General features: G+C 50.4%; 1 protein-coding gene across 7 annotated transcripts in view; it reads left to right on the top strand.

The window, feature by feature from the left end:
* The first annotated feature begins 8,418 nt into the window (after positions 1-8,418).
* Positions 8,419-26,967, top strand: part of TMEM63C (transmembrane protein 63C) — a 41,665-nt gene continuing 23,116 nt past the window's right edge. For 6 of the 7 annotated variants that reach the window (XM_062577135.1, XM_062577139.1, XM_062577137.1 and 3 more), the window contains exon 1: positions 8,711-8,777. The gene's annotated coding sequence lies outside the window, so the exon portion shown is untranslated. Of the gene's footprint in view, positions 8,482-8,710; positions 8,778-26,967 lie in introns of those variants that run through there. The other variant, XM_062577134.1, reaches the window with a different exon arrangement.

The raw sequence follows: 26,967 nt of genomic DNA, 5'->3' as shown, positions 1-26,967 counted from the left end.
ATGGAACTCAATGGGAGATGTGAGGGCTGGGAAAGAAAAAGGGAAGTTGGAGTCAGAAATGGCAGCAGAGGAGTTGAGTGAGTGCCTGGATGGGAAGGGCTCTGTGCAGGAGGCACTGGGTTCCCAGCATGGCCCCAACTCCAGCTTTTCTAATTGGGACCTCATCAGAAGCCGAGATATCCCAAGCTCTTCCCCCTGTCCGTTGTTTCCAGGGCTGCAGGCTGTCCCCAGTCCAACATTTTTACTGCTGAGGGAGATGTGGCAGATCCATGTGATAAAAGAAACTCATTTCCTAAGGGGCTGTCCAAAGAGCAAGCAGGGGGCTAGTCTGTGACATGGTGAGTGAAGAGCCTCTCTCCCCTCTGCGTATTCTCACTCTGCTCTTTGGAGATCCCTGGAAAAGCCAATAGATGGTGCTGGGTGCCCATCAGGAGAGAAGCTCGTTCCTCCCAACAGGCATTTCAGACTGAAAAGCCCCACTAAGCTGATTTCTTACCCACTGAACAGATTGGGCTACATGGCGATACCAAAATTCCCAGGCTGAAACACTCCTGCAGGTGAGGGACAGAGGCCAGGTTTTTTGTTTTTACAGGGTGACTGTCACTGGCAAACACAGAAAGGCCTTCTTTACAACAGGCTCAACATCCACAGGCTTGTACACCTGCCTACACTCATATTAGAGAGGCATACAAAGGCAGTGGAGCCATAATCAAGGTGAAAGAACGTAGCAGTCCCCCCCTCCTCCACTTGGAGAGGTGACTTGATTCTAACCCAAAATCCCTTATTTCATAGATGGGGAAGAAGCAGAAAACGAAAGGGAAGTACGTAAAGAAAAGCAGTGTAGAGCACTGAACTTTCCCCAGTACAACCGACTTTTCTTAAAATATCTGCTTGCAGGTTCACAGAAAGGAGACAGACTACTCAAAGGCTATTTTAGCTCCAACTTGCCCTTAAGGATGTGCTTCTAGGGAGCTCCACATCCATCTCTCAACAAAGTGCCATCTTGTCAGGTGCTAATACAAGGCTGAACAAAGTGCCAAGAACTGTACAGTAGGGAATGAACTAGCTGAGCAATGGTTTTATGTCAGTGGACATAAGACCTGTGTTGCACGTGATTTTGTATTCTTGTAATATTACACTGCAGAGTTTAGGGAGTTTGCTTGGTGCACATCTCTTGTGCTCACCTCAGCAGAGGTCCCTCTGAGCAAGTGCTTTTGGAAGCAGATCAGGTCTGAGCCCCTTCAGCCTGCTTAATGTGCAACAAACTGGGGAATGTTCCTTGTCTCTCCGAGGACCTCCTCTGTGCAGACCTTCTACCTTTGCTAACAGAGGCTGTGGGTGGACTGCAGTGCTGTCCCTGCTGAAGTGTCTGCCAGGTCCGAGGAGGCCCCTCTGACCCCTGGCTAGGAACATGGCCTCAGAAGGCTACCTTGGTCAGGTCTGATCTATCTGGAAAAAGGGTGGCACAGCCCTCCTGTGCCGATGGGGGTAGGCCCGGTGCAGGTCCCCACGTCAGGCTCAGCCTTGCGATGGCAAGGCAGAGCTGCAGGACTGGACTGCGGCCGGGCTGGGTGGTTGCCCATGGGTCAGGGTTGGGATCCTGTGTGCAGGGTGCCTGGCTGGGCAGGGGCAGAGCTGTGGTGGGTCTGGAGCCCAGCCCCGCTACAGCATTGTGGGGCAGGGACTAATGGCTCCAGACTGGGCTGAAATGGGGATTTGACCTAGGCAAGGTGGGAGAGACCGGGGTGGGAGGTAGGCAGGAACAGGGAGAGCTGTCCGTGCCCATGTGGCCCTGATGGAGGGGGACCAGGGAGAGAACCAGTTGACTCCTCAAGCAGGAGGAGTACCTCTCGGCTGATTGCTCAGAGGAAACTGGGCTGCTTTCTGCTTTTTCTGCTTCAGCCTTCACCAGAAGGGTCATCTGTGAGCAAACAGTTAATTCCAGCAGCACCAGTGACAGAACAAGTGGTAGAATAAAGAAAGGAGAGACCAGCAAAGCTGGACACTTCCCAGAGGGCTTGAGCTGGTGCAGCTCTCTAGGGCCCTTGGAGATCTGGTGAAGTAGTCGCGAACCATTGTCTGTTGAGCTATCTGGGAGGGTGGTGAAGGTCCAGAAGTGGGTCTGCGATCATCTATGATAATGTCTCAGGCATCTGCTTTTATCATGGGGTATTGTTGGATATTAATACCATGCCATCCACCCACATTCCCCTTCTACTTTCAGTTCAGTAGGGAGCTCTTCTTCCCTTCCTCATCCCAACTCTCTCCTCATGCAACTGCAGCCTGATAAACACTGTATTTCCTTTACTTGAATGGTGACTTCAATTCCTGTGGAAAGAAGGGGAGGGAGAAAGGAAGAGCAAAAACCATTATGAATGAAGTCGAAGATAAATTATACAAACAGCAAAACCAGAGCTAAAACCAGCAGTGTGGGTAGAAAAAATAATAAATAATTATTAATTAATAGAAAGGGTTCAAACATTCATGGCATGCTCCAAGCTGAGAAGTGGGTGAAAGTAGCTGGTAGCTGAATCAGAGCACACAAAAGGAGGTACTACCAACAACATGTAGCTTGTTTGGAGAACACCTTGCTGCAGGGTGTTGTAGATGCTCACATTTCATATGGCTTCCAAACGTCTTTCAAGGATTATTTATTTCCTGCCCCAGGAAGCCTGTGACCACAATGGGCTGGCAACTGGGAAAGGGTGTTGCAGGAGGATTGTATTTCTGCTCTGTTCCTATATTCTTCTCAAGGCATTTGCTGTCAACCCCTGTCAGAAAAAGAATACTAATCTACACAGATCCCTTTTCTGACCAAGGACAGTCCCCTTTATATATATCTTTTCTTTGTTTGGCCCCTTTATCATTCTGATGCTATTCTGTGGATAGAGGAAAGATACAAAATAATTAGCAAAGATTTTTCTGCTGAATATTTTGAATATGAAACTGAACATTTTGTATATGCGACATTCCATTTAGAGTTAATGACTTTTGTAAAGGACCATGCCACTGTGCATTAGCTAGCTATGCTGCTAGCAACTTGTTTTAGCCGGGGAGAACATCAGTGCACTGAGCGTTTGCCACGTGCTTCTGGGAAAGCCAGGCATGTGTGCCGAGACGCATCCTGAAAGCAGAGCTCTGCGTTCGGCCTGATGGTCATATGGTTCGTTACATGATGTGCATCTTCCTCACTGCCTCTCCTCACTCACACTGTCAGCTCACATTTTCCCGTGTAATCCATTGACATTCTTGTTAAAACTACCATCACTTTTCCCTGCTTTCTTTGCAATCTATCTTTCACTGCTTGAAGCATCGTCACAAATGCCATTTCCTGATTCAGAAGGTCAAATGCTCAGCCTAGATCTTTTTGTCTGTCAGGAATTAACTATTTGCACCTTCTGACACAGAAAGATCATTTCCTTTAGATTTGCAGGAAAGATTTGGCTCTAATCTGTCCTCCATTTCAGAAAATGCTATTGACCTCTCTGCAAGCTCTGTATAACCAAGTACATAATTTGTTCCTCTTGCATACGCATAAGAGTGAATAGACTGTCTGCACACACCTCCAGGGCTGCAAGCAAGGAGTGTGCTTGCCCTGGGCTTTCAGAGTGACCTGGGCCAGCTTCCAGCTGTCACTGAAAGGGTAGGAGGGCAGTGGGCCTGACCTCTAGGAAGGTGCCTACTAGCTACTTGCAGAGTTATGCAAGGATGTTTGGTGTATAAAAGCTGGCACAGAAATATCAGCTGGAAGAGCTGGCACAGAAATATCTAGACCTGGAAGCTTTCAGCTGATGAAGATCTCCGGAGGTCCTTCTTGGAGGGGGTTAGCTAAGTGCTCAGTTTGGAAAAGGCAGGATTTGGGGATGGAAAAGTGGAGGAATATTTAACTAATGGCAGGGCATAGGCCAGACAATGGGATGGAGTGAGGAGAGCCCTTTGGTATGAGCAGTTGTGGTTAAACTATCTCAGTGGCCTATACAATTTGAGCTATTTGTGCTGAGCCACAAGCAGGGCCCAGCCGCTGCGCGTTCTGGAGCAGGCTAATGGTAGTGGGGCAGGACCTCGGGGATGTCCTGCTTTCCCGGGCCAGCCAAAAGAAGAAGGAGAGGAAGAAAAGATATTTGCAGCCGCAGAGAGATCCCATGCTTGTGAGTACAGAGCTGCCTTGTCCTGCCTGACTGGCAACTGTGAAGAGCCAATTAGCATATTTTAATGCAACTGCTTAGTGCCTGGTCATGCACCCTGAGCAGTAGGTGATGTCAGAAGCAGATTTGAAATTACAAGCATGTATACACCAAACCACAAGGGATCTGGCAGATGATTTCCCAGCTTAGCAGCTGAGGCCTGTGTTTTTCTGATATTACACAAGGAAAACTGCCCTTGAAGACCCTTGCAAGGGTCGAGGGTGAGCACTTGAAAATCAACTTTTTTAATTAGCAGAATTAAGGTGACTCATGTGATCTCAGCTCAACCTCTGCTGCAGCTCTGGAGTTCTTCCTTTCTCAAACTGAGAGTCTCTCAGCCTGTCATGTGAAGGGAGATGCGTCTTGGCAGGGGTCCAGCATTCCCATGCCAGACCCAACCAAGGCATGGGGCTGTTTTGGGTGCAGAGCCCAACATATTCGAGTGTCTTATAGCTGGCTGGCAGGTCACGGTGCTCTTCCCCTACCTGGGGCAGGAGGACAATTCCAGGGGGGCTGTGTGGGAGGATCTGTGCTGCATTGAGGCTGTGGGTACAGGCCTGGCTGGGGAAGCAGGAGGGGCTGCGAGTGCCTTGACACACCTGTCCTGGGGTGCACATCAGGATGCTGATGCCCTCGAGCTCAGCACAGCATGCCACAACTCTCCTGTGTCCTTCTATCTGGATGCGCTCTGGGGACCCAGCAATGTTGCACAACAGAAGAAGCTGCTGCCGACAAGCCCGGTTTCCCTAGTTACCGAAGTCAGGAGGTGTTTCGGGAAGGAGGCAGGCAATTCCAGGAAGAGAAAGGAATAGCAGAAGAAGGCAGCTGATGCTGTCCCGGGGAACAGCATCTCTCTGGCCCCTGCCTCAGTCACTGCACAAGGTGGGGTGTATTGCCAAAACTTTTCTTACGTGGCTACTAAATTGCCTGGACTCATTTTCTGAGTGTCCACTCGACACCCTGAAGTCCAATTTGAAGAAGTGCTGAGCAATCATGGCTATGACTAAAGTTAGCTAAAGCTGTGCACTGAAGAGCTGCAGTGCTATATAATGCCAGCCACACAGAAAAATCTCTCAGCATCACTGGGTAATTGCAAGTTTAATCTCTTCAAGTATCAGTTTCCCACCCCTAAAGAGGGAGATAATCCCCCCCAAATTTCACAGGGATGCTAAGAAAATAAATTCGTTCCTGCTTTTAAAGCATGAACATACAGTAACGATGAGAAAAAAATCCTCCGAGGAAAAAATAATTCTGTCCTCAAAGCAGCCTTCAGGTAAGAAAGCCTGGGACCACATCCAGCACTGTGCACAAAACGCAGTCCAGAGCAGCTGCTTACTACGCCGGTACCAGACACCTCGCGCAGCGGCTGAGGCAGCGCCGCCCTGTCTAACGCGCCATGGGATCGGAGATGGTGCTGTAACGCGTGCTCGCAGGGCGCCGAGCGAGGGTGGCCTAGCTAGCAGCCTGCTCTGCCTCCGTTCTCTCCAGCGCAGGGGTCCCAGCTTAGTCTTTTTCTGCTTGGCTCCACATCCAAACTGTTTTCTCCCTTTCTACCCTCTGTCCCCCACCCTTGGCCCTCCCCAGTTCCAGCCCCTGCTGCAGCTGCCCCGAGCACTTCCCACAACTCATCCCCTCACCCGGCCTTGTCCCTTTCCAACCGCCCCTTCCCAAGCCTGGGGTCTGGGTCTGTTCACACCACTTTGCCCCCAAAAAGCCCTATGCTGGCTCCTGTCCCTGCACTACAGAGGTGACTGCTCTCTCCACCGGGCTGCCTGCCTGCGGGCCCCAAGTGATGGGTAAGGCTCATCAGGTCCCGTTCTCTGCTGGGCCCATCCTGGTGGGAGCAGACAGCGTGAGGACCTCCTAGCTGCACTGCACTGCACTGGGCTGCCTCGAGGGCACGTGTGCAAGCTCCTCGGCTCTGGGAGCAGGGAGGGGGGAACTGGAGGGTATTTTCCTTCCTGTACGCTTCAAACCTGCTCTCGACCTGGGCACATTAGTTTTTCAGAGACGCATACCAGCTCCATAGGGGGATTTAAAGGCACATCCCTAACTAAAGGCCACGTCTTTACCAGTGCTTGACTCCAAAGCTCAGAGACACTAGAGCTTTCCAAAGAAAAACTATCAGTGTTTTTTTTAAACACAGGCAGAACAGTCTTTTTTTTTTTTTTTTCCAGCCCTCATTCTTAGCAGCAGTTGCACTATCTTGGATGAAATTTGTCTAGGCAAGCTCAGCCAGGACCCTTGAGCCTCCCTGGAGAAGTTCAGCTCAAATATTGAAGTCATGAACAACTGAAAAGGGGAGCTTACAATAGCGCTGCTTACTCTGGTGCCTGCCTCTTGCTCCCTATCAGCTCTGACTGTACATCAGCTTCCTGTGCCTCACCCCAGCAGCTGGTCTCTCTGGCCTGCAGATCCACAGCTCTCCCACACTGCTGCAGTTACAAGCAAAGAGAAAGGAGGTGGCAGGCTCCTCCGCTTGTAGTGCTGGAGGCTGAGCCACACAGCACATGTACTTCCTGAGCTTGTGGGGGGGGGGGGACTTAAAAATCACAGGATGGCCAAGCTCTCAGGAGAACAAACCTGTGATGTCCTCCTTGTGCCAAAGACACAGCCTACTGAAGCGTTATGCACAGAAGAGGGCAAAGGCATTTTTTGTTTGCTTGGACTCCTCAGTATTTTCATCCTGATTTGTAGCTAGGGACGATATGTACCGGAGTCAGGAAGGAACAAGTATCTTGCATACTAAGGGAATTGTTCATGCATGGGATAGGTTTTTCCAGCTTTGTGTGATCACTCATGTCTTGCCTGGGCAATGGAGGAGGAGCTGGCATTTGTGCGTTTAGGACTGGGGCAGCCCACCAGCAGCAAGTTTGCCAGGTGGAATCAAGATTTCACGCTATACCTGCCAGTTAAAGTGACAGAGCACAGTGGTTTCCAGTTCAGAGGCAATGGCTCAGAGAAGCCACAGCTTGTGGAAAATGCATCCTGCATTTGCTGAAAATTATGGTATCTAATGTTGGGGACCAAAAAGCAGAGGCAGCCCACAAGCACAAGTGATTTTTGAAAACTGCCATACATTTGTTTCTTCTACAAATGCCTGTTGCTTGGCTCTTGCAGAGCATATGTCATACTAAGCCAGCACAGACCTCTGCTCTGTCCTGATGTAGATGATGTCATCTGCTGCAACACAGAAAAAGCCAAGGTCTCAGCATCTTGGTGATGCTGTGGGACTGATGCTCTCTCAATCAAAGTGAGCAGGCAAGCTCAGTGACTTCTCCATGCGTTGTACATGTCACCACAGCTGAAGGAAATGGCAGTGAGACATTGGGAAAGCCTTGTTTCTTCTACTGTTCTCTAAAGTTTAGTCATGTGTTGTTTGGGCTATAGTAGCCCTTAGAAGTCACCAGTTGGGGATAAAGGTCTCATTTACAGTAAAATCTTATCAAATGTGGCCCACCTGTGCTCTGTGCCTTATTTCAGCAGAATAGAAATCAGCTGAGCAGAGTTTCAGGCTTGGGGAGATTGTAAAAGAAGGAAGGACAGTGCTCACGGTGTTGGTGGGACTCTCCTGCAGTCTCATTCTGGTAAGTGTTCCCTGCTAGAGCAGTTGTGAGTGGGTCCCTGATCATCAGATGGGAACAGTGGTGGCCAGATGAGATGCTCAATACTGCATCCCCTGTGTGCTGCTGGCTGCTTCTCCAGCATGTGGTGCACTGCCTGTTTCCTTGTGGCTTGGAGAGGGACAAACTGGCTCAAAGCCTCTTTGCATCTTGTGGTGCAGGTCCATGTCTCACCTGCTGATTGCATCAGAGGGCAGGAAGGGATGGCTGCTCTGCAGAGAAAAAAAAAACAGGGACGTTTCTTAGGTGCCACACCTGCTATTCAACTGAGTGATGCTGCATTGATGGGAGAGGTTTTGCAAGCGCTGCCGGGGTCTAAAACGCGCCCATCCATTTGAGCGCTGTTGCTATTGTGAGGAGGACAACCTCCTACATATCGCCACTCGGGTGGCTGGTTGCTGCGGAGTGCAATTCCCCTCTCACCCCTATGGCTCCAGCCCAGGCAGCCACCCCAGGTGCCTAAGCAGCGCAGAAGCTGCCTGGAGACTGCGACGAGCACGGGTGCAGGCTCAGACCCGCAAACAGCGCGAGAGGCGCGGAGCCCGCCCGGGCGCTCTGCGGGAGGCTCCTCGGCCGCTCCGGCCAGGCGGGGCAGAGCGGCGCCGCCGCCCGCCGCTCCCCTCCTCACGCCCTCTGCGCCGCCCGCGCTGCGGCGCTCGGAGGCTGCTCGCGGGGTAGGTGCGGCTGCGGCGCGGCGCCTGCTCCGCCGGGGCCCCGAGCTGCCGCGGGCCCGGGCGCGGCCGCGGAGCCGCAGCCGGAGCCGGAGCCTCTCCGCGGCGCCGGGGGGGCGGGCGCCGCGGTGCCTCTTCCCCGCGCCGGGGCCGGGGCCGGGGCGGGCGGCGCGGGCTGGGGCCCCGCCCGGCCCCCTCCGGGCGCGGCGCGGCCTTAGGGTGGGAGGCGGCGGGCGCGGAGCCTGCGGGGCGGCGCGGAGCCGAGCGGCGCGGAGCCGGGCGCGGGGCCCTGCCGGCAGGTCAGTGCGGGCCGTGGGGGCGGGAGCGCCGCGGCAGCGGCAGGGACCCGCGGGACGGGCGCCGCTGAGCACCGCGGAGGGAACCAGGCGCCTCGCGGTGGGGTTTGCGGGGCGGCCAGGAGCGAGGGCGCAGGTGAGGAGGTGTGTGCCGGGAGGACGGGGCTGGCTGGAGGAGCCTGCTCTGGGACCGACCTTACGGGGCTCCTGCGGATGGGACGGCTCAGGCACCCCGGCAGCGGGGTGAGCCGGGGGGAGGCTGCCGAGCACGGGGCTGGTCGCAGCCCCGGCGCCTGTGTTTGCTGCCTGGGTTTGTCTCTGGGACTTCACTGGAGACGCTCATGACAACTTGTGTAACCCACTGAGAATGTCAGTGTCGTGTTCATCAGCGCACAGGTACAGTTCGTGAGAGGAGCTGTGTGGGTGTAGGGGTGCAGAGCTGGGTTTGTTTTGTTGTAGGTGATGTCTGGATACTTATCTCCATTTAGATGAAGTTTTCCTGCCCTGTTTCTGGAGTGCGCACCAAAGAGGCTTTAGGCAGGGTTTGTGTCCACCCGACTGATGGGTGAGCTGAGGCCCAGTGAGGTACAGGGGCTTTTCTGAGCTTATGGAGTAAGTTAGTGGCAGAAGCAGAGCAAGCCACAGCCTTTTGGTGATCTTTCTGAGTGCCCTTATGCTGCTGTCCTCTGATGTGAAATAAAATTTCATGCCACCGCTGTGTCATGCCATGGCTTGTGCTCAGTCCCTGCCTCATCCTGGCCACATAATCCTCCTTCTGGGAACCACATCTGATGATATTAGAAATGCTTCATGCTAGCAGGGAAGAAGGTGGGGGCAGTCTCTTCTCTCTCTCTCCCCAATTCTCCTTCTGATTTTTGAGAGGATGATAACTCCAGCCGAAAGGGTTATAGTGTCAGGATGACCTAATGCTCAGTCTGAGCTGCTCTCTCATAGTTTACAACTTCATCCAGATTTGTCCACTGGTCAAGGCCCTGCCTTCTGTTTTTTGCTTCCACATCCTCTGTAGCCTGCAGCAGTGCTGCGTGGTGTGTCTGCAGTTAAGAAACCTCCCTAACAGAATGGACGTTATCCAGGAGAAGAGAGACACCTTTATCTGGCTGAGGGATTTTTCTTTTGAATTAACATCTTTCCTTTTAATAGTTTGACCATCATCTGTGGGAATGATCTGCTCTCCCACCTTCTAGAGGCTTCCAGTGGGGAGTGGACAGAGAGGCAGAAGGTGTGGGAAAAGCTGGGAGGGCAAGGAAGGTTCAAGAAAGCACCTTGCTTGGTGGCCCCAGCTGTGGAAATCCTGCTCTGCCTCATATTGGGGTTTTATGATGCTGTGAGACGGGCCAGGTTGCCTGCCTTGGTGAGGGCAACATGTACTGCTTGGGATAAAAGGTGCTGTTGAAGTGGTTCAGAGTACGTTTGCTTAGAGGAGAGGTAGGGGAAGGTGTGGAAAAAGTAGAAAATGGGAAGGCAGGCCCTGAGGCGAGGCTGGTGCGTGGAGGGGGAGATATCTTCTCTGGTCTGTGTAGCAGCTAATGGTAGCCTTGCTGCCCTTCCATGCTTGCCTGGGGAGTAGTGGTCAGGGCTGGGCAGCAGATGGAGATGGAGGCAGAGGCAACTCTTTCAAGAAGGATTTGTCTTAAGTAGGTCTGGCAAACAGCCACTTGCAAATAAATAAGTAGTAAATAAAATCATGGAGACCTTTTGCACTCCTGTAGCTTCTTGGTCTCTAGCATATACAGGCTTTTTTGGCTTCCCTTTAAGTTTAAACCTCTGCTGTCTTTCCACAGCAGCATCTCAGTTTCTGTTTGCTTGCAACTGTATATGAATTACCTTCAGCTCTTTGTTAGCATAATAACTTGAATCCCTCTGTAGCTCCTCTCCTCTTAAAAGCACTCCACAAGGTTAACTAATTCATTCCTGATTCAGCTACTACTGACAGCTGTAAGTATTGAGTGGTCCTGCAAATGGTGACAGAAACAGCACTGCTTTCTGGGGGTGCTAGTGAGCACGGTACAGCATTAGAGGCACACACAGTCCTTCACAGGTAAATGCAGTCTTTCTTCCGCGCGGACTTCCGGCTCAAGATAAACTAAGCAGATGTCAATACAGCTCCAAGGCCTAAATCTGAGGAGTTGTAAAAGGAGGATTGTAAAGCAGCTTTAAAATATACCTTGTAGGAAATAGAATCATAGAATCAGTAAGGTTGGAAGGGACCTCTGGAGATCATCTAGTCCAAACTCCCTGCTCAGCAGCATCACCTAGAGCATGGTAGACAGGGTTGCATCCACACAGGCCTTGAAGATCTCCAGAGAAGGAGACTCCACAACCTCTCTGGGCAACCTGGTCCAGTGCTCCGTCACTCGCACAGGGAAGAAATTCCCCCTCACGGTCAGGCGGAACTTCCTGTGCTTCAGTTTCTGCCCATTGCCTCTTGTCCTGTCACACGGGACAACTGAAAAGAGTTTGTCCCCGTCCCCTTGACACCCTCCCTTCAGGTACTTGTCCACATTGATCAGATCCCCCCTCAGTCTTCTCTTCCCCAGGCTGAAGAGGCCCAGCTCTCGCAGCCGTTCCTCAGAGGGCAGGTGCTCCAGCCCTCAGATCATCTTCGTAGCCCTATGCTGGACTCTCTCCAGTAGCTCCATGTCTCTCTTGTACTGGGGAGCCCAGAACTGGACACAGTACTCGAGATGAGGCTTCACCAGGGCTGAGTAGAGGGGCAGGATCACCTCCCTCGACCTGCTGGCAACACTCTTCCCAATGCACCCCAGGAGACCATTGGCCTTCTTGGCCACAAGGGCACATTGCTGGCTCATGGTCAAGAATATATCAAGAAAATACCCTTGTCTTAACAGCAGCAGTGAGAGAGGGAAATGTTTCGAACACCTACAAGTGAATTCAATTGATAGTAAGCTAACCAGTCACCTGAGCTCTTGTGAAAACATCAGTATGCTTGCTATACAAATGCTGACTCTTCCATGTGAGTCTATAAACACCAAAGCCTTCTACAGTCATCAGTTCTGGGTTGGTTAAACAGCCTTTCTTTCCTACCTAGTTTAATTGCTGTGAACATATTTAATGTAGCTGAACCTTAAGTCTGAAGAAAACATTGCATTGCTTATGTACTGTCCTCAGAGGAAAAGCAGTTTTGCTTTGAGATTGTTTCAGGAGAAGCAGTGGACCAGACCTGTTCCTTCTGGGTTGGTCTCCATGCCACAATTTGGAGCTCCAGCCTTGGTCTCCTCAATTAAGGCATGTGAAGGATTTGTTTCAGGACTGAATGTAGTAAAGGTCTATGAGATTCTTCAGTGATGAGGTGTCTCGCAGCTTTTGAAGATCCTATTTGGCATCTATTTGCACTATAAAATGCCTAAATATCTTTTAAAAAACTGTTTGGAAGTTACCTCTTCAAATGTAGCTCTGACTGGTAATTTGATTGTGATCACATGTTGTTACTAGGTGGCAAAAGTAGTATTAGTTTGCTTGTGCCATTACAACAGCAATGAGAAGGACCTGAGCCAGCTAACTGGGTGCAGCTGTTCGTGTTGCTCGTGGCACTATTGTCGCTGGTCAATGGGTGAGACGGGCAGGGCCCTTCCTTGCCCGCTCTGTGAGGGACTAACCCTTCCTGCCAGGCCAAGTGGGGCATGGCTTCCTGCACCCAGCCCTGCTCCCACCTTCCCTTCAGCCTGGCCCTGCAGCAGCTGCTCACTCTTGCACCCCCTGAACGGGTCCAGGTTTTATGACTCAGTTACCCAAGATGAATTTGAGGTTACCCAAGTCCCAGCATTGCTCTGCTTTGCCTGTTCTGGTACAGCCCTCACTTAGCAGATGGTTATAGCAGCCTAAGAGCTGCATCTGCGCTATGGGCTGCAGAGCAAACCTCTTTAGCTGAGAAATGACATTCTTAATTGAAGTTACCGTAATGTTGCAGAGCCTCTGGGGTGCTTAAACGCCATGGTACAGAAGTATTTCCACCTAAGGATCATTTGTACAGCTCCCAGCACAGTCCCTATGAGAGGCTGTAGCATCACTTTGACCAAATAGGGGCTTCAAGAGCTGCTGTAGTCTTAACTACCCGTAGATGGGTATGATCTGAGCCTTTGGAGCTGGCTCTTGCTGGAAATACTTACTCAAAAAACTCTAGTCTTGGGTTATTTTTGTATGTTACTGGCTTTAGCAGGATTAGGATGCTCTAAAGAGCTAGGAATAAGGGATCACACCTTCTTCCTCTCCTCTATAGTGTATGCCCAGCCGTAACCACTAAATTATTTGTCGTATCTTCTGACAAATTCAGTCACGATGGCATGATCCCCAAGCTACCAGTAGGAAGAATGACAGAAGTTTGGTTGTTCACCCGGTTCCTCCAAGCCCGCAAACAGCAGTCTGGAGGTCTATTAAGTCAGTGGGAGGCTTCTGGGGCTTGATGGTTCCAGGTTAGGAACACAGGCAATTCCCTGTATATATGGGCTGCTTTTCTCAGTAAGAAGTTAGAGGTGCAGAACCATATGGAAGAGAAATACAGTGGCAAAATGGAGGAAAAACTAACCAAAGTTCTTAGGCATTTTGGAACAAGTTTGGTCTCTGCATTGGATGTCTCTTAACCTACTGCTGAGTAGGATGGATGCATTAAAATTACAATTTAATAATCAGAAAGCCATGATTGAAGTAACTAGATTCAATCTTGTTTTCTGTTTGTATTTTTCTGTTGTTTCCCTAAGGACAAGTTGATTCTTATTGAGGTATATTGTGGTATTTATCATTAAGCAGAATGCTGCACCATGTTTGAGTAAATTTCTAGTGTAACATACATTTATTTAGATTCTTAATGTTTGTAATAATTAAAAAACAGTGAATGACACGCTGCTTTATTACACGTTTCTTCATTATTTATTATAATTTTGGCCGATCTGTATTTCAGTGGAAAATGAAATTCAATTATAATGCAGAAAACAAATTGTTTAAAATTTTTTCTACTTAGCTAAATAAAGCTACTTAAGATGTATGAATCCAAACAAAAGAAGTTAATGAAAACATTACTTCTGTTTGCAATGAATTTAACAGTAACAACTGTAGTATAGGAAAACAATTTTATTATAGGAAATGTAAAATACAACCAGTCATAAGAACTGATTATTAATGGCATTAAGAAATTAGAACTAGTAGAGACCATCCTCTCATACTTCATCTTTATTTGGATTGGAAAGGGAACCAGGATCTCCTGCTTTCTCAGTAATTTTTTGACCTTTGAATAAACTAATCACTAAATAAAATCGCCTGCTTTCAGAAAGGTTGCTGCAGTCAGAGCTGCTTCAATGTTCAGATTTTAGTTCCAGATGCTTAGTCAGTGAGCGTATCTCTGGCAGCAAGGATATACTGCTTGAATTTCTACATATTTATTTTTTATAGATTAGAGAGAGAGAAAGTTTTAACATGTAGATTGTTAAATTGGTTGTTTCTTAATTCTAAAAGCTTTTAGTTCAGACAAAATCTGATTCCTTTTAAGTTGGGTGTATGTTCCAAAAAGTCACAATTCTTTATCCATTTTGTTTCCAAGCACTCTTTATTGCTTTTTTCCTTTCATATTAGACTGCTACTAATCTTCTGATCAAGCAGTTTTATTGGATTTTTCTTTTTGGAGGTTTTCATCCACGTTCAGTTTTCTTTCATCCAAATTTTTGATTTCTTGTGTTTTCTTCCATGTAATTTCATCAAATTCCTTCTTTTCAGGAACAAAAAAAACCACAACAAAATGAATAAAAGCTCTATTGATTGTGCCACCTCCTGAGAATGTCAAGTTTTAAAGACCTTCAGTTAATTCAAAAACTGTAGACAAGTCAGGGTCTGTATTTTTTTTTTTTACCAACACACTCCTCAGTGGTCTGTGTTGCACACTGAGCTGTTTAAACCAAATTATATAGAACTCTACTAATTGGTCTTATAAAAAATATTACCATGCCACCAGCCTTGCCTTGTGCTTTTACTTACACTGTCACAGCTATGACATTATGTGTGTTCCAGGAGTAATCACTAGGTTCCAGGACTAATTTGTCACTGCAGTGATGCCCGAGAAGAGTTATCCTGATTGCACCTCGGTTTATACAGACAACATCTACACAACGTCAAATTTCAGAGGTTTCTTTCCAGGCAATGGAAAGAAATGGGTTTTTTTGTTATTTTTTTTTTCCATTATTTTCCCAGAGAGGTTTTGGAGTCTCCTTCTCTGTAGATATTCAGAACCTACCTGGATGCAAGCCTGTCTAACATGCTCTAGGTGACCCTGCTGGAGCAGGGGGTTTGGACTAGATGATCTCCAGGGGGTCTCCGCCAACCTCAACCATTTTGTGATGCAAAAGGATGAAATGAGGTTCTGCTCCTATTGAAGCTGTTGGTTGCTGTTGGTTTCAGCAGAAACAGGATTTCACTGTGGTGGGTTTTTTGTTGTTTTTTGGTTTTGTTTTTTTGAATTTGGTAATTCTTGTGGCAGGAATGCGGAGGGTCACGGCAGGCTCTGGGAGAGCCGGGAAGCATGCAGCCCGTGCAGTGTGGGCCACGCACCTCTCTGTGGGGATGAGATGGGGAAGGTGGATGAGAGCTGGAGAAGTGGAAATATCATGGAGGCAGGGGGCAGAGTATGTTTACGTCCATGAACTGCAGTCTTTAAAAGCCCATCTGGCTTCTGTGCTTGTGGGTTTCCCTCTACCTTATTGGCTGTCCATGATGGTCTGTTATTTTAGTGATGTTATTTCAGCTATTTCCTCACACCTAGCACCGGAGGTGGAGGAGCCCATCCTTTACAGGAGGAGGAGGAATGCAGATGGGATCTGCCAGTGGAGCCGCAAGCTTGCAAATACCCAAGTCCCAGACCCACAAGGGCAGGTCCTTCAGAAAAGAGAGCACGAGACCTTTTCATTTTTAACTTCGCATTTATTTGGTTTAGAGTTCCCAGTAACTCCTTGAATTTATGCAGAGCCAACAAATTAAGCATTTATTTTAAGAGACAGTAGTTGAAGATTGTTTCTCCCTTCTCTTGCCTGAGATCTGACATGATCTGTGTCAGTTTTGCTAAAATGTGAACTGTGTAAGCAAAGAAGCAATGGCAGCACTGGCCTTGTTGGCTGCTTGGGCTGCTGTTGTGCCTCCTAGGACCTTCATACTTTTGGCAGTGCTTGAGGGCAGTGGGAGTTGTATGCCAAAGTTGGAGTTCAATCCTGTTTTTGTTGCTTAAGGGTCAATGAGTACTCCTGCACTAGAGTCCAGTCACTTGAGAAAGCTTTTTCTGTTCAGTTTATCTGCTCTTGATTGGGAGGGGATGCAGAGAGATCAGCCGTGTCAGCAAGGTGGTATCTCCTTCCCTCATTTAATAAAGGCAATATATGTAACTGGATTTTGCAAACACATCCATGAATGTGTTCAGCCTGCAGCCCACTGGGCTCTGGTGGGTGTGTGGGCATTTACACATCCTGACTGGGAGGTGCTTTGCCCAATTCCAGTGGCATTGCTGGAGTCCAGTCTCAGGTTTGGCTTATGACTTTAGGTCATCCAGTGCGGGACCTCTTGGCACCCTGGAGAGTGTTACAGGGTGCATTGCCCATGCCTTCCCTAGGACCTCACTCTGAGTTACTGTCCTGGCCTCAGGAAAACCACAGCATCTGCACAATGTTCAGCTCCCCGGTGGCAGAGCTGTGCTGCCAGGACAAAGCATGGAAAGCAGCCATGAACTACTTGGAGACCTATTTATCCTGTAGGCTGCTCTACTCCCAGGGAAGAGGCAAGAGCATGGGATTCAGCATCATCTAAATATTGATCCCTGCTGCTCTGGAGGGTTTTGGTACCTGTGCAGAGCTTTACTTGCAGTTCCTGGACTATGATTAGTGTGGTATGTCAGATGAGCCATAGTCCCCAAAGCATGTGCATTTCCACAGCTTTTTGTCTCTGATAGGTGTGTGCGCAGCCTTGGGGAAGCACGGGGGATATTTTGGGGCAGGAAGTGCCCCTAGTGGACTGAAACTACTAAGTTGCAGCAGGGGTAAAGCAGAAAAGGAGAACAGCATATCCAAAACCAGCTGGAAAGCAGGAACCTCAGCTGGGACTGGGCCATGACACCCCAGCGACCGTCAATACTGCTATGTATCAGCACCACGTCCCCGAGCATTCCTCCCAAAACAGAGGTGGACCTGTCTGATCCCTGGTAACTGTGGCAGTGTCTCGGGTAGCTGCAGGTTGAGGAGCAACTTGAAGTGATGGCTGGTTGGGCACTGCTCTCTCCCCAGGCCCCCAAGTCTCTTTGGCTGGTCATATTCATGGCATAGGCACTGCCGTGGCCGCTGAGACAGGCTCAGGGCTGCCGACCTCTGCTGTGCCCAAAGCACGCTGGATGGGCTGGGGAAACTCCCTTTGCAACCATCTGCTGCAGCATCTCATGTGTAATTTCATTTCCTTTTCTCTTCCCCTTCAGCGGCAATGCTACGGAGTGCAGGCAGGGGCTGCCCGGGGACGTGGCCCTGCCAGCTGGGCTGGCTGAGCAGGCACGAGGGGCTGCCCGGCCTTTCCGAGTGCCAGCCCGGCAGTGCGACCCGGCATGCTGTGAGAGGCAGGCTTGTGCAGAGACACTGCGGGGAATCTCTGTCTCCTTGCCCCTAAAACTTTCCATCCTGATCCTTCAGCCATTTTGCCCCTAGTCCAGGTAGTTTTTGTCCAACTTTTGGCTGACTTGTCCATGGAGGATCTCTGATGCTGGCTGTTGAATTGGACATGTTTTAAAGGATGCAAACCCTCCCAAACCCGCCAGGCAAGGGTGAGCTGGCCTCATAGCTCCCACTGTGAGCCGTTACCCGGTGTTGTATCCCCTGTCCTTGCAGAGGGATTAGCGCGCAGGTTGCTTTGTAGCCGCCCTGCTGCCAAACCTGCCGTCTGCCTCGCCACATCCTTTGCGAGATGCTGTCTGTCCCAGCCTCCCGCTTTCTCTCCTGATGCCTCATTCCTTTCCCGGCCTGGCCTTTGTGCGTGCTCAGATTTGACACTTCCTGCTCTGCCTTAAGGAAAATAAACCATTTCTTACATTTCTCTCGGTCACATCCATCACTTCTGATGCTTCTTCCAGTAGCTGCGAGCAGCTGCTAACCGACGGGGCTGGCAGGGGTGGAGCAGGAAGGAAGAGCAGGGCGGATGTGGGGGCAGTGCCAGCTCTAGCACAGAGTGCAAACGAGTGCCACCTCTCTCTGTCTCTCTCACCTGCTTTATACTTGGGCACCGCGCTGTGGTATGCAGGTGTCGGGCAGGATCCCATACTCTGGGCGTTGCTGAGTGACTTGTGCCCCCTCCCTCTGGCTTTTGTTGCATTGAGGTTCCCATCTCAACAGTCTTGTGATATCCCTTTGATCTCTGATGCTTCAGGCCCTTTCAACTCTCCTCCCTAAAGGGGATTTGGAGAAGAAAGCTGCCTGATCCATGTGAGGGACTGCCTGCTCTGCTCTCCAGTGAGTATGTGGTTGATGATCTGCTCAATTGTGTCATGGGTGAAGGGAATTCCCCTGGAGGCAGGCGGCAGTGATGGGAACAAGCTGTCTTCTCCATACTTGCTGAGCATTCAGCATGCTGGGAAGAGGCTGGAACAGTAAGTACTTTCCAGATCCACGTCTGCAGCTTTGCATGTGCCTGCAAGAGCTCCCTCCCTCTGCAGCAAAAGCTTTCTTCCGATTTCCCCCCGAGGTCTGCGTAGGCTAGGGAAGATTGGTGGACATGTGCCCTAGCAAGCAGGGAGAGATGGATTGCATGCTTCATCCACTGCTTTAGGAAAAAGCAGAATTGTGCTTTCCAAGTCATTGTGAATTACGAATTGTGGTGACAGGGCTTGCTAGGAGGGCAGCTGATGCCCCAGGTGACGGCAGTGCAATCTGGTGATGAGCCTCTGAGACTAGTTCAGTTTCTTCCTTCCATTCAAGCCAGATCAAATTTGCTTGCATATCTTCCCCAAAAGCCAGAGGGGAGGTGGCCTGTTCTGAATGCTCAAATACTCCTCTGTACAGTACAGAGTCCCCTCACCCTGCAGGAGCACTGTCAACTCTTTGCAGACATGCAGGCTTTCTGTCCTGGGCAGCAGGGTACAGGGCACGCTGGGCAGCAGGCACAGCGAGCTTGCTGTGTGCATCCATCCCCAGGCACAGCGAAGCTCCTGCAGTGTGCGCTGGGTGGTAGAGTCCACACTGATTTGGTCGGGACCACACCCTCACCTCTGGATGGGTCTCCTGGGTACAAAGATGGTGTAAATGGGTCTTTGGGAGTACCTTCTCTTGCTGCCCCCCCTTTCCAGGCCACTGCATTCACCACGAAAGGCTTTCCCTTCCCTTTGATGCACTATTAACTCAGACTGATAAACTGAGAGCTAATGCCTCCATCTGGAGACAAGGAGGATGGATGCATCTAGCACAGCAACCACCAAGGCAATCTCTTGTTGTGCAGCCTGTTGGTGCCAAAATGTTAGCTGAACTGCCAACTCCTATGCCACTCAGGGTGCTGTGATTCATCTTGGTCATCTGGTATTACCAAGATCTGCTTGGAAACTGTGCAAAGGTAGGGGGAGAGCCTCATCAGGGCTAGGTTTGGCAAGCAGAGTGCTTATAGGCTCCTGTGGCAGCCCAAAATTCACCCTTTGTTCCTGGTCCTTAGCTTTGAGGGCACCAAGTGCATGCAATTAAGGAAATTTTCTAGCTTTGCAAACATTCTAAAATCATACTTTATGTTAAAAAAAAAAAAAAAAGATTTTATATATAGTGTTATAATCCATTGCCCTGAAGAAGAGCCATTTGTGCTTGGAAGGAGATGAGTTAAGAGCAGAACTAGCTGCAGGGAACATTGTGAAGGTTTGAACCCCAGCAGAAAAGCCTGCAGAGCAGCTCGGGGAGGAGGTCTTCCCAGAGAGCAGTGTGGAGGGAAATGTGTGGGTGGCCCAAGGAGAATTGGGCTTGCACCTAGGGAAAAATAACCTCAGGCACCAGTACAAGCTGGGGGCTGACCTGCTGGAGAGCAGCTCTGCAGAGAAGGACCTGGGAGTGCTGGTGGACAGCAAGTTGACCATGAGGCAGCAATGTGCCCTTGTGGCCAAGAAGGCCAATGGTCTCCTGGGGTGCATTGGGAAGAGTGTTGCCAGCAGGTCGAGGGAGGTGATCCTGCCCCTCTACTCAGCCCTGGGGAGGCCTCATCTCGAGTACTGTGTCCAGTTCTGGGCTCCCCAGTACAAGAGAGACATGGAGCTACTGGAGAGAGTCCAGCATAGGGCTACGAAGATGATCTGAGGGCTGGAGCACCTGCCCTCTGAGGAACGGCTGCGAGAGCTGGGCCTCTTCAGCCTGGGGAAGAGAAGACTGAGGGGGGATCTGATCAATGTGGACAAGTACCTGAAGGGAGGGTGTCAAGGGGACGGGGACAAACTCTTTTCAGTTGCCCCCTGTGACAGGACAAGAGGCAGTGGGCAGAAACTGAAGCACAGGAAGTTCTGCCTGACCGTGAGGGGGAATTTCTTCCCTGTGCGAGTGATGGAGCACTGGAGCAGGTTGTCCAGAGAGGTTGTGGAGTCTCCTTCTCTGGAGATATCCAAGGCCTGCGTGGATGCAACCCTGTCTACCATGCTGTAGGTGACCCTGCTGAGCAGGGGAGTTTGGACTAGATGATCTCCAGAGGTCCCTTCCGACCTTCCTGATTCTATGATTCTATGAAAGAGGGGACCAGTGTGATGTCACCCACCTTGTCCTGGCCCTTGGATGGGTATGGATGAGGATACTGGTGGCAGGATGCTCCTGGGCCTTTCTAGTGATGTCTGCTAAGTCAGGAGCAGGTCTGAAGCTAGTGTAAGCTTGCGCAGAGTCAGGAAGCCATGACAGCCATGCTTAGGGCCAGAAAATCCCAGGATCAGGCAGGAAGCTCCCTGCTGCTGGCTTTGCTCAGCCACAGCATGTCTGCTGGTCAGGTGCATGGACATCTGTGCAGTGGGTACCTGAGCTGGGATAGGAGGAATTGAGCTCTGCATCCTGGGGAGAGAAATATTTTGCAGCCCTGCTCTGCCCTGGACATAAAGCCCTTGTAGGAATGGTTGTTCTGCCTCAAGACACCTACTGCCAGATGGGCCTCAGGCAGGGGCTGCGAGGCAGGGTCCACCACTGAGGCTGTGTGATTGTTGGGCTCAGATGTCCTGGCAAGCGTGGCAGCAGCATGGCTGGCTTTGAGAGTGTGCTTAGATCTGTGGCTTGTCAGCATGGTGTCTGAAGCCTGATGGGGAGGAGAGGAGAGGTAAAGGAAGGGAAAGTGTCCTAGTGCGTCAGGCAGTCTGGGCTATGACAGCCATGCTGTGCGGGAATGGAGCAGAGCTGGGACCAGTAGTGTGGCCTGGGCTGCTACGTGCCCATGCGCGCCCTACATCACACACCAGACCTGTGGACATCAGCTGCAAGGAGGGCTTGCTGGAGGTAAACAGCTGAAAGCAACCACGCAGGGAACTTAAACAGCTGTTTCACCGCTGCCCTGGGAAGGGAAGAGCCGAGCCTTCGTTGTGGGCCGTGCTGCAGAGGCAGGGTAGGTCTGCCTGCGGCATGGGTTGTGTTCCCTGGGCTTCTGTGGCAATGAACACTTTCCAAAGGGGCACAACCAGCACCCCCTCAGCCATGCACCCTGGGGACAGGCACACTGCACGTGTGTGGCTGTGGGTGGATTCGTGCCCTTTGCCTCTCCCTCGAGTCGTGACTGCCCAGGGGACCCCAGTGTCCTGGCTGGCAGTTCCCGAGCAATCAGATCCCCAAGGGTGGCATTGACTGACAGACTGCTAATGAGCTTCAGAGAGGAACCAGGAATGGGAGGTGGGCCTGTGGAGCCAGTGCTGCCCTCCCTAGTGGGACAAGACTCAGCTTTCCAAAGCCTGTGTTAAGGCTTCTAGCCAGTTTCCCAGTGGAGTGGGCTGTACTGGGGTAGGATTTAGGCATCAGGGGGCTCAGCTGGCTCACTGCCTTTTCCTTGGATGCCATGTGTGCCTTGCCAGCCCCACTCGGCAGGACATGGGGCTGCAAAGCTGCAGGAGTTGCCCACTAGTGGGGTTCCCCCCTCATGCATGGGCTCAGTGAGTTTACGTGCACAGGTGTGAAATGCTCCCCTGCCTGGGGGTAAATCTTCCCCTGCTCTCCTGAGAGCCAGTGATGCCCATAGCTCTGCTGGAAAGGGCTGTGCCGGCAGTTTCCAGATGGAATGAAGTCTCTCTGCAGCAGGTGCTTTATAAAAGGCAACACATAAAACTCCTACTCTCCTCTTCACCTCCTACAGCTCCTAAATCCCCAAACTGCAAAAGGAGCTTGGAGAGGAAAGAGCTGCTCTTCTGTCTTTTCCCATATCTTCAGAGACCACAGTACTCCTGGTACCTTTTTGGCATTTGTGAAAAATGTCTTGTGACCTTCAATGACAGCCAGAGTCTGTCCCTGAACCGTGACATGGCTGCTCTTGGTTCACATATGGGTTTCCATAAGGGAGCATTTTCCCCAGAGGAGGTGGCCCCTTTTGTTCACACAGACCTCAAAATCCTCATCTGTTTCAACACATTTATTTCCTTGGAGGAAGAAGCAATCTGCCTCTAAATGACTGATGTCCTACCACCCTCTCAGCCTTGCTGAGAGAGGCCTTCCTTGGCCTTTGATGCCAAAGAAAAGCTGCTCCTGACAGTTTGGTGGATCTGTTTGAATGTAATGTGGTATGGTGATGGAGTTGGTAAGTGATAAGTAACTGAGAAGTTCTTCACGGAGGAGTGGGGAAGCCTAAGTCCTTCCTTAGGGACAGCTGCCTTGATGGCCCTCGGTTCTATGTTTAGCAGAGGGTGGGAGCTCTCTTTAGCTGCATGTATTACTAATCAATTACAAGTGTTGGGGCAGCTCTGGGGGCTGAAAACAGCCTTTAGCCTCCAAGCTGCAGAGCTGGGGCTGGTGATGGTGTCGGGTCTGTGGTACCCAAGGGCAGATGGAGGTCCCTGCCTCCTCCCTTCAGAAGGGACATGTGGTTGGAGGGATGTAGTCCAAAGGACTCAACCAGAAAAACAAACTCATTATTGTCATTAATTCAGAAATATTGCTTTACTGAATACCTGTGCATGTGTGTGTATATTAAGTAGATAAACATGCTTCTATATTGTTTGCAATTTGGACACTGCATGTAAAGTTGAACACTTTTCTGAAATTCACCCTCACCTAACAGTACCTTTTTTGAGGCTTAGGAAGAGCTGAGCTCCCTGGTGCCATTCCTAGTGGGGAGGAGGCAGAGTGCAAAACTTCAGACTGAGGAGAAGATGCTCTGATCTAGCTCTGCTCTTGAGGTCCCAGGTGACCTGGACAATCTGGTGTCTGTCTATGCTTTGGGAGACTGAGGAGGTGGGATTTACTGGGGAGCAAAGAGAGTGCCACTCTCTTGCTTACTGCTGCTCAGAACAGAGCAGTGTGCCCAGTGGCATAGCTAAAAGGGGAGGGGAGGTGGTTTAGAAACTTCTTTGAGTAAGGAATCAGACTTCATTCTCAGTCCCTCTTTCCTCACTGTTACCCTGATCCTGTGAGGTCCCCAAGCTATTCTTGGGGCAGCCTCAGAGACCTTGGGTAACTCCCTTCCCTTTTGCCCTGCGTGAGCCATTTGGGCCCTCCATCCCTCTCAGGCAGCCCTGTGCTCCCAAGCCAGGAGCACCCCCCCATAGTTCTGCAGCCAGCATCTCCCTGCCCTGCGGTTGTTTCTGGGCTGTGCCCAACCCTGGTAATCCTTTGCAATGAACAGCATTGATTTAAGCATTTTCAAAGTACAAGGGTGAACTGTGCAGAATGAGTGACAGGCCCCTGCCATAGGGAGCTTACAGCCTAATTAGCTAATGTTTGCTCAGTGCTTTGCACATATGAAGTGCAGCGTAAGGGGCTAAGCATTGTTATTGTGAAAGCACAATGTGTGCACAGCAGGACATTGAAATATAAAACAAACACAGGTTAAAGCCAGACTGCAGTGGCATCTTAGTCAGTTGTGGAGGAAAAGGACTAGTGTGAAAATGAATAAGCTCAGCTATGGTTATTCCTTCCTAATTGCTGTGTGCTCACTCCAGCAACTGCTTGCTCACATATGCATGGAGGAGGAGCTGGAGAAGAGCTGCTCTGTGCACAGAATTTTCCCTGTGTTTGCCCAGACCTCTCTGCCTGTAGATCTCATTGTAAATACTGTTTGTTCTTGGTTGCCTGTGGTCTTCCACAGCTCTCTAGGATTTGGCCGTATTCTCATGCTGAGAAGAGCTGCACAGAGTAAATGCTGGCCTGCCTGGTACACAGCTTCCCTCCAGGAGAGATGGATTTGTGCAGGTGGCTGCCAGATTGCAGAGGAAGTCCCCAAATGTAGCCATGCAGAGGCCCTTGCTAAAAGGCTAGGTTCTGGGGACAGCTCTCAGATCTTGCTATCCAAGTATCTTGTATGTGGAGCTTAGTCTCTCCTAGTTCTGAAACATAGTCACATCTGGATCCACATGGTGATGCTGAAAGAGGAGGGAATGGCTGGGAGTCATTCAGCAGCCACTCCCTGGGGGATGTGGCAAGGGAGGATTTTGCTTTGAAGTGCTGTGTTGGCTTAAGATGACTCTCAGGCCTCTCTTCCTGGGGCAAAGTGACCCTGCACAGATTTTCCTAAATGTGGTGGCAACCTGCCACTCCTGAGAGCAGAAAAAGGTACTTGGCTCCCTGAAATGGGAACTCAATCTCTCCCTCCTGATGGGTCAAGTAGTTTAGATGATTCATTGGCAGAGCGCACTGGGAGCATGCGGAGAGGAGACAAGGGCAGGGAGGGAATGCAGTTTCTGTCCCAGGAACAGACTCCTCCTGACCATGTCGGTTCCTTGCTGGGGCTCTCTTCAGCTCCATTTTACCCCTTTCTGGCAGAAAGCCCCCCGAGCTCTGGCAGGCGGGATTTAGCAGCCAGGGTTGCAGAGTGCCGGAGGAGGGATTGCCGCTGAGTGGAAGGAGCTCACACACAGTGTTCCTGTCTGCAGAGTCTGTGCAGGCTCAGGGGGGCAGTGGCTCCCATGCCTGCAATTGCAGCCATCACAGGCAGTGAGCCTGGCAGATGTTTGTGCCCCTTGTTGGGAAATCAGTGTAGGAAAATTCACTGTGAGATTTTATAGAAGGGGAAGGTGATGTTTATTTACAAAATCTTTGTCTTGCCCAACCTATTGGAAAAAAAAAAGAATAATCCCAAATCCTTCTGTAGCACTGAGCTTTACAAGTCAAGTGAATTACAGAAGGGAGGGAGATACTTTTAGTCTGTTCTCAGACTAAAAATGGCTGCTGAGTTTTGCCAGAACTTTAACAGCAAAAGAAATACTCTTCTCTTCCAGGAAATACTCTTTTCTCCGTGATCATTTCCAGATTTTTCCCCCTTTCCTCCAGAAGAGAAAGATAAGTGTGATCTTGTAGAGTGGTCTCTGCTGAAGTTGCTTGGCTAGAGAACCACTCTAGTACTTCCTTTTGTTTGCACTCCAAAGGAGCTCCTTTTGAGCATTCAACTCAAAGAAGCTCATCTGGTGAGTTTCAGTCATCCTGAGCTCCTCATGATGAAATCTCTGCACTCAGAAAAGGCTATGGGAGGGGAAGGTGGTCATGACAATGTCATACATTCCACTTGTATGCCTCATTAGATCAGTAAAGTAGCAACAATGAAAAGAGACCTCTTCTCCCACCAAGAGTCCATGGAAATCCTTGAGTGACTCATAAGCGTAATGGCTGGAATATGGCTGGAGGTATTGATATCCTCTTTTCTGGGGTCTCAGCCTTATGGAAGACTCGCGTATGTTGGCACAAAGAAGTAGTGGGGTCAGGGAAGGTATGTGGAAGAGAAGTATAAAACAGATTTTTTTGAGAAAATTGGGGTATTGACTTTGAGGTGGTTTTCCTGATATGGCTGAAGAGAAATGGATAATCTCTTAGCAGTTCCCAAAGAGATTCCAGCAGAGACAACAGAGGTAGAGTGGGACTCTGGCTAGTGGATGTCTAGCTGTTGCCCACTGAAACAGAGATTTCTATGGGAAGTGTGGGCTGCGGGAGCCTGGTGACAGGGCTTGACAAGGCAGTGCAGGAAGATGTACAGGAAGCTTCTCTGCATCAGTGAGTTAAAGCTTGTCAACCACGTGTTTCTGGGTAAAAGTTGTCCCTGGTGGCTTTCCCACTGAGCAGTGCTGGGGATTAGGAAAAGTTTGTCATGCAGGTATCTCTCTCAGCGCAGCCTGCTCTCTGGCCCACGTCCCTGGTGCTGGAGGGAAGGACCAGCTCACAGCACGCCAGCTAACGCCACGCGATTAGCGTTGCCTGCGGCAAAGAGGCAGCGGGCACGTGCGTAGTAGCCTGCTTTAGCGGGAGTGTTGTCAAAGGGCTGGCGCCAGCCTGTGCCCCGATGGCAGCTATGCTCAGCAGGTTTCCAAAGGGAAGGGAAGTGGCACACTAAGGCAAGCTGTGGCCTGCCAGAAGATCCTTGGCTCAGAGATGAGCCAGAAATGACATGAGCCACAGCTGGGGCGTACCCTGTAGAGCAATGCTGTGGAGGAGCAGAGCAGCATGCTTAGAGGTACTCCAAAGGGAAATCAGTTCTCAAGCCTGGTTCCTGACAGCCCCCAGGGAGAGCTCAGCTTTTAACACTGCCAGAAAAGATTGCGCAGAAATCACAGGTCCCAGCAAATAGGAGTGGTGGTTTCTCTCAGCCCCATATTCCTGGCATGGATTAGTGGTGAGCAGGGGCCTGCCATGAGGCCGGGTGGTCTGAAGTTGGGAGATGTCCTCATCAGTGTACTTCACCTTGGGAAAAGCCAGTTTGAGTAGGAAACTGTGTGGCAGTGGTGGGAGGAGAGTACATTCCCATTAAGACCAGAAGAAAGAATCAAGGAGGTACTGGATGACTGTGCTCCCACTGGAGGCAGAGGCATGGCCTGAGAGGAGAGTAACCAAGGACGGGGGAACATACAGGGCAAATGTAGAAGAGGAGCAAAGGTCCTATGATCTGGGCTGTATAGCAGAAGCAGGGAGCGCAGAGCAGCTCCAGGATCTGCCCCCTCCCCCCCCACACACAGATGTTGCAGGCAGGACTGCCCAACAGGGTCATCCTACCCTACACAGCCTAGCCTAGAGGCCATTATTTTAAGAGGGAA

The sequence above is a fragment of the Rhea pennata genome, chromosome 5 (genome assembly GCF_028389875.1).
Source record: "Rhea pennata isolate bPtePen1 chromosome 5, bPtePen1.pri, whole genome shotgun sequence".
Lineage (NCBI taxonomy): Eukaryota > Metazoa > Chordata > Aves > Rheiformes > Rheidae > Rhea > Rhea pennata.
Note: the sequence above shows the minus strand (reverse complement) of the source record. Positions and strands in the feature narration are given on the sequence as shown.